The sequence below is a fragment of the Drosophila ficusphila genome, unplaced genomic scaffold, assembly GCF_018152265.1.
Source record: "Drosophila ficusphila isolate 14025-0441.05 unplaced genomic scaffold, ASM1815226v1 contig_198, whole genome shotgun sequence".
Taxonomy (NCBI): domain Eukaryota; kingdom Metazoa; phylum Arthropoda; class Insecta; order Diptera; family Drosophilidae; genus Drosophila; species Drosophila ficusphila.
This window is the reverse complement of record NW_025064092.1, coordinates 12,767,094-12,779,108: the sequence shown is the minus strand read 5'-3', so window position 1 is coordinate 12,779,108 and position 12,015 is coordinate 12,767,094. Positions and strand designations below refer to the sequence as shown.

General features: G+C 43.1%; 2 protein-coding genes across 3 annotated transcripts in view; one reads left to right on the top strand and one right to left on the bottom strand.

The window, feature by feature from the left end:
• The window catches only part of LOC108097220 (calcineurin B homologous protein 2), a 53,373-nt gene that overhangs the window by 27,026 nt on the left and 14,332 nt on the right, over positions 1–12,015 (bottom strand). The window lies entirely within an intron of this gene.
• The window catches only part of LOC108097219 (activating transcription factor 3), a 33,545-nt gene that overhangs the window by 10,635 nt on the left and 10,895 nt on the right, over positions 1–12,015 (top strand). The window contains exon 2 of the mRNA XM_017199367.2: positions 4,887–4,939. The gene's annotated coding sequence lies outside the window, so the exon portion shown is untranslated. The remainder of the gene's footprint in view (positions 1–4,886; positions 4,940–12,015) is intronic.

The following is a 12,015-nucleotide window of genomic DNA, read 5'->3' as shown; positions in this document are numbered from 1 at the left end:
CTGATTGTCTTTTCACCTTGTGGTTAGGTTACTTTATGTAACTCCGCGATACCCGCCGCCCGCCGGGGATTCTTCCGTCAAATTGTTTACGATTGTTTTATGGCCTTTTGTCGGATGTGTGTTTGTGAATATACTGGATTGTTCCATTTTGTTGCGGATAGATCGCATCAAGATCGGATGTGCGCATAGAGCTAAAGCTACATATAATTCGGACGCTCTAGCCGTATCTATTTCTGCTGCATTGTCAGCATTAATTTGCAACTAAAAAGCGGCGACATTGAAGCGACAACTGTTGTAACTACATGAAAAACACCAACAACAACAATAATAACAACAACAACAGTGCCGACACGACCGATCGTCAAGTGCCACGCCCATGCCAGGCGGCACATGCCCGGCGGTCACTTTTCAATTCAATTAAAGACTGCAAGTTAATCAATCAATCAATTACTGTAATAATGCCGAGCGATTTGAGCCGAGCGACAACACAAAAAGGCGGCGCCCATCCAGATCCATCTATATCCACCCACTTCTTAAAGATACGGAACCGGATAATCGTGTAATGATACTGTGGCCCAAAATTTGGGTCCAATGTTTGTCCGAATTTGTTGCCATTTACAAAGTTCGCATGTCACTTGATGGCTTCCGAAGTGCCTCTTGTTCCCATCTGATCTCATTGACTGCGGAGCCTCGTCTTTATCTCAGGTGGCAAATAAATTTCATGGAATTTCTTTGTTGAGAGATCAAAGAAGCAGCAAACGCCCAAAATTTATAATATTTGTGTTTTGGTGGCGGAAAATGTAGTTTTTTTCAGTTGGCAACTGAATAATCCGAAATTATTCGATAAACTTTTTGGTTTTCAGAGGATTTTCTATCATAGCCTCTAGCTATATTTCTATGAACCAAAGTTTTCTCAAATCAAGGTGGTAAATCCTCCATCGCTCTCCCTTTTGGATACATTTTAAGGGAGGTGAAAGGCCCGTAGAAATGCATCAGGTTGGCAAGTGCTTGGGAAAGTGTTCACAAAACTGAGTCACGGTCAACTTGCACGAGTTTCCTACAACACATACATCAAGGGACTGCCGAGGTGTTGGCGCTGTCTGGGGCTTAATGACGACGCAGGCGATAAGAAGGGGCAGCGGGCACTGAGCCAAGTTGGAGCCGCAGTAATAAAAAAAAAAAAAAAATGCCTTTGGCCCGAAAGCGAGGCAAAGCAAACAAACGGGCACACGATAATTGACGTTCATTATCAACGGGCAAATAAGAATACAAGTCAATCCGAAACCCTTTAAGTGATCATCACTGAAGCTCTGAAGGGGCTCCAAAAGGGGAAGCGGGGGGTTTCCCCGAAAAGGAAAAAGGGGAGCGGGCGGTGCGGAGCGGTGCAGACATGTCAACGACTTGTAGCGGAAATCTAAAACTCGGCTTGGGCATGGAACTTCCCGTGTGCGGTCCAAACCTTTTGATTGCCCATCTGAAATTATGCCAGGTACTTGGTACTTGCTTGCCTCACCCCCCACCCCCCCTTTAAAATAATAAACATGCATGTGTGCTGTGCTTTTGTAATGACTTTTTAATGGTCTAGTAGTCATCGCACTTTGCCACAAAATTGGCCAGGCCAAGTCGGTTGGTTAATCAATGCGAGCTCTGCGGCGTTATGGCCGTATCTTATCGCCAGTGAGGCCTTCAACTTACAACACACATCTGAATCTTTGGAGTGGAATCGGAAGCATTTGTAGTCGACCAAACAAAAGCCCCCCAACAGCCAAAAACAAAGCACTGAAACCCAGCGTAAAAAAAACTGTTTTGTAAGTCGACTAATGAAGGTCGACAAGTCGGGGCTCACAAATGGGCCCCGGCCACGCCCCATTCTGGATTATGGCCCCTGGCGCGGCCTATAAATCAAGTTAGATTCAGCGGAAGGCGAGAAGCTTTCTGAAGGGCTCCGCGGCACCTGGTTCCTCTAATACTAAGGTCTCAGCTTTGGACCGTGTAAAAGGGTTTCGAACACCTGAAGAGGACGAGCCAAATTGTATTATAGATAAACCCAAACCAATTATTAAATGTATGAAAAGAAGACTAGCTTTATAAATGTTAAATTTCCCATAAGGCAAATTATGCTTTTGAAAAAAAAAAAGGAAAAAGTTTGAGCCTCGTAATTATACTTTACACGTATCCGGATTAAGTTCGCATATACCTTTGATTATAATAAATTTAAATTTTATTATAGTCGTTATTTATTTTTCGACAAGGTCACTGAAAAGTATCTTAATGCATCTCTTGGCATCTCGGGAATTTTTTACACTGTCAAACTATTCTTTGTGTACGTTTTTTTGTTTTTTTGGCAAATTTACTTGTTTTGGCTGCCATCCGATTTTCGTCTGGCGCCATTCGGGAGCCCATTAAAAATCAAGGTGCGATTTCAATTGGACTTTGACCGGACTTTGGCTAATTAAGCGATTATTTCCGTTCTGGTTCGAATGTCGACGGCACTCAAGTGTGATTTATGTCGGACAGTCCCACGCAATAGAAGTGATTTCGATTCCATCCCCGCCCCTGGCCCCTGGCTCTTCTTCCCTTCCGCGCAACTAGTGTACAGAGGTCAAATTCGGAATTCTAATTGACAAAGAGCGTGCACAGTGGGTCAAAACGAGCGCTTGCCTGGCCCACTGCCAGTTGACGGCGATTCATTCACTTCGAGAGCTCCCAGGCCCCCGAAACAGATGCCCCCCCTTTCGCCTAGATTAATGAAATTAGACAATCAGCATCGGCGTCTCAAGTGGTTGGTGGTTGGAAGCAGCAGCAAATGGCGAACGGCAAACGGCGAAAAAAGCGAAATTAAAATCACTTAATTAAATAATTTTTAATGTGTGCCGCCGCCGACCGTCCCTGTGACTCCGCCGCTTGGCAGCCGAAAATTTGAAATTGAAATTTTACTATGGCAGTCGGTGTGGTGTGTGTTGTGAAGCAGCTATCGATGTTGGTTAATTGCCCCGAATGGACATTAAAGCAACACAAATTGCCCCCCATTTCGAGACTCTCTATTTAGCTTTGTGTTCCCCGTTCATTAGGAGAACCCCGATCGCCGACTGCATCCCGTCAAGGTTACCGAATCGCATCTCCACTTCTATTTCTATTTTCATTTCAATTTCAATTTCCACTGCCATTGCCACCGCCAATCCCATTTGATGTTCGATATTACGAGTTTGAGAATTGAATATAACCGCCGATGAGGCCATAAAACACATCCATATTTCCATTTCCTCCGGCCGGCCATCTGATAGATCGCACACAGGCAATCAGCCCCTGCAATTACTGGAAATTAACAGCCTTCTGGCCAGGGAAAAAAGTGCCAAACGAGTTGGCCCAACATGTTTCCAGCTCGTTCGATCGGATTGAACTCGCAGCTAGACTCTCGATTCCTTCACTCAAAACGTCTAATATTTATAGCCTCAGCTCTGAGGCTATAAATATATCAGTTTCCAAACAATATAAACTGAATCAGGTTAAACAGGATTAAAGCCTTCCAGTTGGACTTCGTGCTTTCTTTCTTTCCAAAAAGATTAGTATAAATGTCCCTTGAATGTTTATATTTCTTTCATTTTAAATCAGCATTTAGTTAAGGTTCCCTTCCCGGATGAGTACCCCGCATGAATGACAATAAGTTGCCAAGTTGTAAAATGCCCTCGCCTAAATGATCCTGTATGCTCCGTTCAGTTAAAGCATTCCATTTAGGGACACCAAGGGCTCAATTAAACTTTCCTCTTCAATCAGTCTTTCAACTTGCTCTTTAATTCGCTCCGGCGCACTCCTTTTTGGCCAGCAGCGCAGCAAAATTGCTGTTAATTGCATCTAATTGGGTTTCAATGCGAACTCAACGCGAAAATTCGCACAAAATAACAAAAACCAAAAACCTGCAACGGTAGCCGTTGCCAGGTAGCCGAATCCCCATCACCATCCCCATCCATCCCTGTGTTCGTTCAGGTCGAAAACAAATTAATGACATTAAAGATCGCAAACAGAAGATGCAATTTTCGGTGTAAATAACACAATTGATGCAAATGATGTAGCGGCGATTCGGTCGGAGGCGAGTTTTGGAAGTCCAGAACAAATACAAAGTTTCGGCATCGCGAGAATTTTTCTGCTGGCTACGAAAGCCAAATAAACAAATTTAAGCCAAATTAATGGACAGCTTTTTGGCTCTCCGCTTAGTTGCTTTCTGTCTTTGGTTTGCTTGTCGTACCCATCAAATGTGGGCAGAGACGAAGAGTATATGAGTTTGGCGTTTCTCTCAACTATTGCCTTACAGTAGGTTTGCTCGTTTTTGTTAAAAATCTGTGTAAAGAAACACAACAAAAAAAAAGAAAACAAAATAAAAAACCCTTTACCTTTGATTCCATCACTACAGGGTGTTAGTTAGTCAAACAAACTCAGTCCGACTGATTCGCTTTTGGGTTGGTTTGGCTTGGTTTGATTTGGCGGGGCTTATTTATATTCGTGTTTGCCTAAAAAATTGGCGCTACCTACGCGAGATTTGTTTTTAGCGTCGTTTCTTCTTTTGTTTTCGCGATGATTCATTTCTTAGCCACCGCACTCGCATTAAAGTCCCCCCCATCCAGTATAGAAAGAAAAAACCTCTACTCCCAGAGGGAGGTGAAGCGGGGTCGTTCGCCTAATCAATAACCATCAATCGTCTTTACACACAGTAAACACACATAATAGATGGTCGTAAGCCGCAATTATTGATGGGCCCGTCGATTCTCTCTCTGAGCCGCGTTTCGATCGTTTTCAGTACCGCTTTCAATCCAAGCCGTGCACATCGTGTTTGAACGTTAGACGCTAATGAATGCTAACAGCTCCCCCCTCCTCTCTGCTCTTCATTTCAGCTCCGCTCAGTTCAGCTCAGCTCAGCTCGGCCCGGCGATTTCTGCATTTAATGGTAAGTCGAAGCCGGTCTCAATTTGCATTCAATTTGAGATTATATATACTATTACTATTTTTCAATATATGTATACGAATATGTCGGTTCAAAACATAATGAATTGTACTTCATTAACTCCAGATACTATTATATCTAGTATAACAATCCAGACCATGTTTTTTTTTCCAAATCCAACAGCTGCCTCCGTCGAGTTCCGCTTCAATTTTCCACTGTGTTTATGCTACTGCACTCGTCCCATTTCGCTCGCGAAGTAAACAAACCATTAAATGGCACTGCTAAATATAGTAACGACGACGAGGCGAAACTTTTGGGGCACACACAGCTTCCTGGCTGAGGCCAAATAAATAAAAGAAAACATTCAAATATTACGCATACGCACTGGCGACACGCACAGGCCAAAATGGATAGCCCAGCCAAGCGAAATCAATCAAAGACAACGAATTTCCAGCACGCAATCAATTCATTGCTCTTAAGGAGGTGGACTGCTTGGGTTTTGTGCGTCACTAGGTGTGGCAAAAAAAAAAAAAAAAAATAGGAAAAAATCGAGGAGTACATGGGGAAAGGACCAAGGCAAATCATTTGCCCGTGTGTGTGTGTGTGTGTGAAGGCTGCATCTTTAGGGGGATCAGGGTCCTCGAGACAATTGGGCGCCAGTCGAGTGAGGTCGTCTCGTCCAATCTCGTTTGTAGTCTGGTAGGCACCGACTCACTTTCTGCTGCACTCGCGTGTAAATCAATCAAAAAGGAGCGAGTGCCCAGGACAGGAATCTGCCACATTTACTGGCGAGTTACGCACAATTTAACCTGTCTGCTCCCCGCCCTCCGTACCCTCTTCTGTATTTTCCGTATTTCTGCTCACTCAATTATTATAATTGCGTCGTAAGAGGGTGGAGGCCAGAATGATAATGTCGGCGCCAGCATTTCCGCTCTTATTAACGACTTCTGGTCCTTGGACTGCCGACTGCCGACTGCCGACTGCTGGTCCTGGTTAAACACACCCAACTGAGTATGGACATGTGTCCGCGTTGCGGCTTTGTGGCTGCCTGACACGCACAATTAAGCCAAAGTTAGTCCAAGGATACGGTTTGCTTACTGGTTTGCTTTTATCTCAAAATCAAATCAAACAAGAAAGAAAGCTAGCTTCAGCGAGCCGAAGCTGATATACTCTTTCGGTAAAGTTTCGCCGAGATAGCCTTTCAAAATGAGAGATTAGTTTACGTAGAAAGAGACAGATAAGATAGACAGACTTACATTTCTAAATCGATTGAGATGGTAATTCAATATTCTTTATGGAGTCTGAGGTGCCTTCTCAATTTCCTGTATAATAAAATCACAATTTACTACGCTAACGCACGCTTCCCTCGAAAGATACATATCTATTTGTGGGACCCAAAAACTATAGAGAAGAAAAATAAAAAATAATACTGTCTCTTCTCTAGCTTTTTTGTCTGCCGTTTAGCATTTCCATTTTGCCTCGTTTCCGTTGCGCCCTAATGCGCTTGACCCTCGGAATTTGAATCCGAATCAAAATCGGGCTCCAAAACCCCGTGCAACTCAAGCGAGACAACGCTTGGTTGCAATCTGATCGCGTTTGGTTGCCCCTTCAGTTTTCAGTTAAGTTTCCGGTTAATGTTTTAAACTATTTCATATGGGAACTTATTTTTTTTTCAGTTCCTTTCCATTCAAACTACGAGATTATTATTTTGCCATACTTATACTTCACAATTTGTTGTTTAATTTCCTATATTCCTATGTCGAACTGGGATGGAATTAAAACTCTATTTCGGTTTTTCAACCACTTCCGCGAACCGCTGCCCTCCAGTTTCTATTGCTTCCTTTTGCGAGGGGATCCCCACGCCCCTGGACATGACAAAGGACACCCAGTGTCCTTGCTTTTGTTGCCGCCGTTGTAAAGTTTGAGTGAAAATTCCATTAGGATTATATTACGGCACTCCGCAATTCACACACATGCGCCGAAAGAAGCCAAAGCCACAAAAGTTTCGCTGGCCCATAAAGTAGGAGAATTCGTTTTTGTTATCCTTGAAGGCAGAGGAGGAGCGAGTTGGCAGCAAATCGGGAAGCGGGGAGCGGAAAACGGGGAGCGGAGAGCGGGGAAAGTTCAAATGGATTAGGGCCAAGCTCTGGCGAAGCCCCACAAGGCGTTGGCTGGCCTACTCACACATGCTCGCAGGATGTGCGTGCTGAGCAAACGCCAGGACAGGATATGTGTCAAGGACATGCCACACATCTGAGTGCGTTGGTGTGTGTGCAGCAATGAGGACTTATGGACTTGTGTGTGTGTGCCCTCCAGCTGCTCTCAGCTAGGTGCAATGGGCGTGGCCCTTGGGCTGGGCTGAAGAATATACATTTGGGACACATTTGTTGTCCGCTAATTGATGTCGCTCTTACCTGTCTTTATCGCCCATCTCTCCGATTTCCTTTTCACTGACTTTTTCGGCACTCCCAAGCGCATAAATTTTGAAACTTGTCTGCTTTCGGGGCACCATAGTGAGCAAAAAAAAGGGCACAAGCTTCGCCTAGAAAGTAACTTGGATGGCCAATCGGTTTTCACGGATTTTGCAGTCTATTAGATTGTTATTATTGCAACTTGAAGAGGGGAAGGTCTTCAAAAGTCTGGGTAAATGTTCTTTGCAGAAGGCCAACCAAAATTGAACATAAAATTAAAATACCGAAACGTTTATGTGTCACCATCAATTTACGGTTAGAATTGGTTGAACAAAAAAATTTAATTGGCAATCTCAATTAGTTACACTCAAGTGGTATTCCTTTAACCTCTTTTTCCGAAAGGAGCAGCATGTTTCTTTTAACTGCTGTAGGAACTGCAAGAATTGGCTATGAACTTGGAACCCCCCTTGGACCCCCCTTGAGTGACGCCTCTGCTTTTTCAGTTACAGTGCCGCCAACACAGAAATTTCCATTAGATCTACTTTGTAGCTGTGTGGATAGATGTGTATCTGTATCTTTGTTTCCATTTCGGCCGTTCTCGATTCTCGTTCTCAATAAATAAACACAATAAAGTCTTTTAATGCGAATTCCTTCATAAAAATCACCAAGACAACAATGATGACGATGACGATGATGATCGCTACAGCCGATGATGGTGATTTCGGCGATCTTTTGCTTTTTGCACTGACAGCTGTCGCATGGCCGAGCGAGCATCTAAATGTATCTTATTTTGTTAATTTTATGTTGGCCAGCCCAAGAGAACGAGGTGCGAAAAGTGTTCTAAATGGCTTTGGAGACGAAAAGCCACCGAAAAACCCCATGGCAAACAAAGTGAACGCGCTTTCTGATAAAATTCCACACACAAAGAGAGGCCAAGAGTGGCCATAAATAACAATAAATAAAAAGAACACGCAAATGGCGAGCAGCAGCGATAATGTCACCTTAATCAACATAAATCGCTTCGATGTCACAAAGTGAATTAGCTCTGGAAATTAATTAGATTCCGCCAAATCGACAAATCGAATGGGAGAGAAAAGGAGAATAGGAGACCCGGAGAATCGGAGAAAAACGATCGGGGAATGGGAACTGGGGACTGGGGAATTGGAGAGGTTAGCAGCAACACAACCTGCAGATAAGATTCGCTCGTGTTTTCCACCGATAAGACATCTTTTGACACGCAGTGTTCTGATAAGCCTGATAAAAAACACAAAGTTTAATGAAAGTTCCGATTACGGACGTCCTTGCACGCACACCGCCTAAAAAGTATATCTTCTCTTCCACTGCACTCCAAGTTTTTTTTTTTTTCGTTTCGCTTATCTGAGTGGCAGTGACTAACGACGCCTTGATATTCAGATACAGCTACACGGAGCAGGTGTGTGCAGGCGGATGTACAAGATACCCATATACGAGTATATAGATATAGATATAGATTCTTGCCATCTTTGATTACACAACGCGCATTCCGAACGATAAACTCATTGGGTTTTAGTGTAGGATACTAAGATTGGCATGGATTCAATGCATGTATGTATGTGGATCTCGACACTTTTCAACCAACGAGAGAAAGCCAACCCTCCTCGCTCAACTAGTTTCCCGCTTTGTATCCTTGTATCAACCAATTCATTTCCATAATTTTCTATTTTCAAGGCATTTCATTCACTTCGCTGCTGACAGTTTGAGTTTTATGGCCCGATATACCCTTGCTGGCCATATGGGTATATTCGAATGGGACATAAAGATGAATTAATATAAGGCTAAATCAAACACAAACTATTTAAATTTTTTTTTGGTTTTATGAAAAAATGTATATTGATTACTCAAAAGCTAGGTAAAAACTGTCTGGTTAATAAATTTAAAGAGAACTACATGTATCTTTCAATTACCAAATTGTCAGGGTCTTTTGCTCTTCGGTTTTTCTTTTCTGTCCTCTCGAAACAATTTTCATATTTTGCGCGTCTGCCTTGTTTTTCGGCTCTCGAATTTAACGCTCGAAACGCGGACGGAAATGTTTATCACTGTAAAACTTTCGCCACGCGTCGTCCATAAGTTAATGTGCACCATCCAACCATCCAGCCATCCAATTTTGCATCTTTTCAGCAACCCCGCCGTCAGGACATTTTTGGCACGACAGCGGGACGCGTTTGGAATGTGCGAAAACTTCTTAGAGGGTTCTCGCTCGCATTCTTTCGCTTCCTCCCAGTGTGCGCTTAATTTTTATAACATTTTTATGCTATCTCCGAACCCCGTAAAGCCCCCTTCTTCTGTTTACCCGTGGCGCTCTTAAGTGAATAATAAATTAATTGAATCGCCACGCGGCCCATTCTGGGCTGTAGAATGTAGGGGTTGGGTTGCCTGAGGAATACACCCCGTCCCAATCTCGTAAGTCGCGCTGTGCCATTCGTAAACTTTTATGTTAATGGCCAAGCTTGGGTTTATGGTTATATACCGCTGCCCCGCCGCCCCCCCGCCCCGGGCCACATTACAATTACCCCCCTCCCCCTTCCCTGCAATTAGCAAACTAATCAATGGCATATAGATACACTATCTAAATGCCTGATTAAAGTGTATTTCTTGCCATCTTGAAGGAGATTTGCGGCCCCCTGGCTGCAGTGACACTTAATTGGAAAACCACCGCTCCGAACCGAATTGTTTTTCGTATCTATCAGATACGTACACTTGCCGCCCGCCACTTGCTGTGTTTGCCTTTGGCCTTTCTGTGTTTGGCTTTGGCAATGCTTTTAATTAAGACCGGCCAAGACAGCAAAATAGCAAAAAAAAGTAAAGGCACAACAACATGAGCAGCAGGGATTGTCTCCGCACAACGAAAGTTAATTTTTATGGCTGAATACAGATATAGATACAGATACAGGCACACAAATACAGGCACAAACACCCACATGGCATAATGGCCAACTACTTTCTGCACAAATCCATTTCGGAATATGAATAACAGAATCGAACCGAGAGGAAGAACACATAGAAGAAATAGCAAATAGATGAAACACAACAAAGTTGGCAAAGTTTTTATTCCATTACAATGTGGAGAGCAAGCGAACCTCCCCCACAATTTATTCGCCAAAGGATTGAAATGGAATCCGATGACGCAGGGAAACCAGAAAACCAAATGAGAGCCCTCTGCGATTCCCCGGAATTCGAGACACCCGACTGTGAATGCTTCAAATGGTTTCATATGATTCGATAGTTAAGGGGTGGTGGAACTCGTTTTTGCAGCTATAAGATTTGGGATATGGTCCCTGGATAGTTCTTACAGTCATATACAAATGGATATTTCGTCTAACTTGATTAACTAAATGAAATTCATTCAGTTCCCCACGAAGTTTCCATCAGTTATTAAATGTTACGCGAAAAATCATGTTGTTTTAAATTTTTTGTTTGTCCTGCCTCATTTTGAATCGATCAATTCCAAGTAAAATGTTTAGGAAAAATATCTCAATATTCTTTTGCCCGCTTTGCATTGTTTCGCTGCTCTTGTCCTCTTCCCCCATTTATTAAATCGTGTGAAATGTGGAGTGCGACCGAGGCACGTAGCGAAACAAACAAAATAAAGACCGATATAAGTTCGTGGCGGAGATGTACGGACAACAAATATATATACTTTTATATATTATAACTCAAATGCTTAATGTACTTATGCAGCGTTTTCACATCGCACGCCCCAATGATAAATGCAGGTCCGTGCTCCTCGACCAGAGCATTATGTATATAGCAATTATAGAGTGCTTTTTGTGGTTGTGCAATCGCACCAGTTCACAATTCATTCATTCGCTCTCTCGATCGTTCGCCTACTAATCGTGTGCAAATGGAATGGGAATCCGAATCGGTCTCTGAATCATCCATCGGTCGCACTTTCGGGATATTTTAGATAGCGACGTGACCGGAGCCAATTCGCAATTCTTAACGATGCATGATTAATGTAAAAGTTTGCATGCCAATCGATAGGATTCCACAAAATCCGCGATTAGTTCGATAACAACAGAAGTGATCTACGACAACTTATTCCGATGTTTGTCTAGGTGATGAAAAACCTATCGATTAAGTTGATAATATTCAAAACTAATACAAGAAATTTTGTATTGTTAAATATATTGAAGTGTGATGCTCTCGGTTACTTGTGCAAATGCTAACAACATTATGTTGATAGCGCAATAAAAAGAAGCTATTCGTAAGCCTATTTTGGTTTTTGTACTCGACCAATAGTTTTAGAAGCTTTTTTCCAGCCAGCAAAACTGCCTGAATCGCATATTCATGGCGCTAGTGGCCCCAGCGATTCGATCCGATCTCTACATGATCTCGCCATATATCTTCATCGATCCGATCGTCGTGCAAGCTTCTGTTCTCTATCTTTATTCTCTCTCTTGCCATTTGCTGTTCGATCTCGTGGCCATCGATTGATGTTCGAGTGGCAGCAAAAACTCGCACACTTGAGGGCAATTCACATGCCAGCCGCAAATCAGCCGCAAATGACTTTATTTCCAAGTAGCAGCGAAACAACTAAGGAATGTCAATGTGGCAAGTGTGGATAAAAGGCTTCTGGGGGGGGGGGGTACCAAGAAATCCTACTGGTTGCCTGTCAAAGTTATTCAGTTT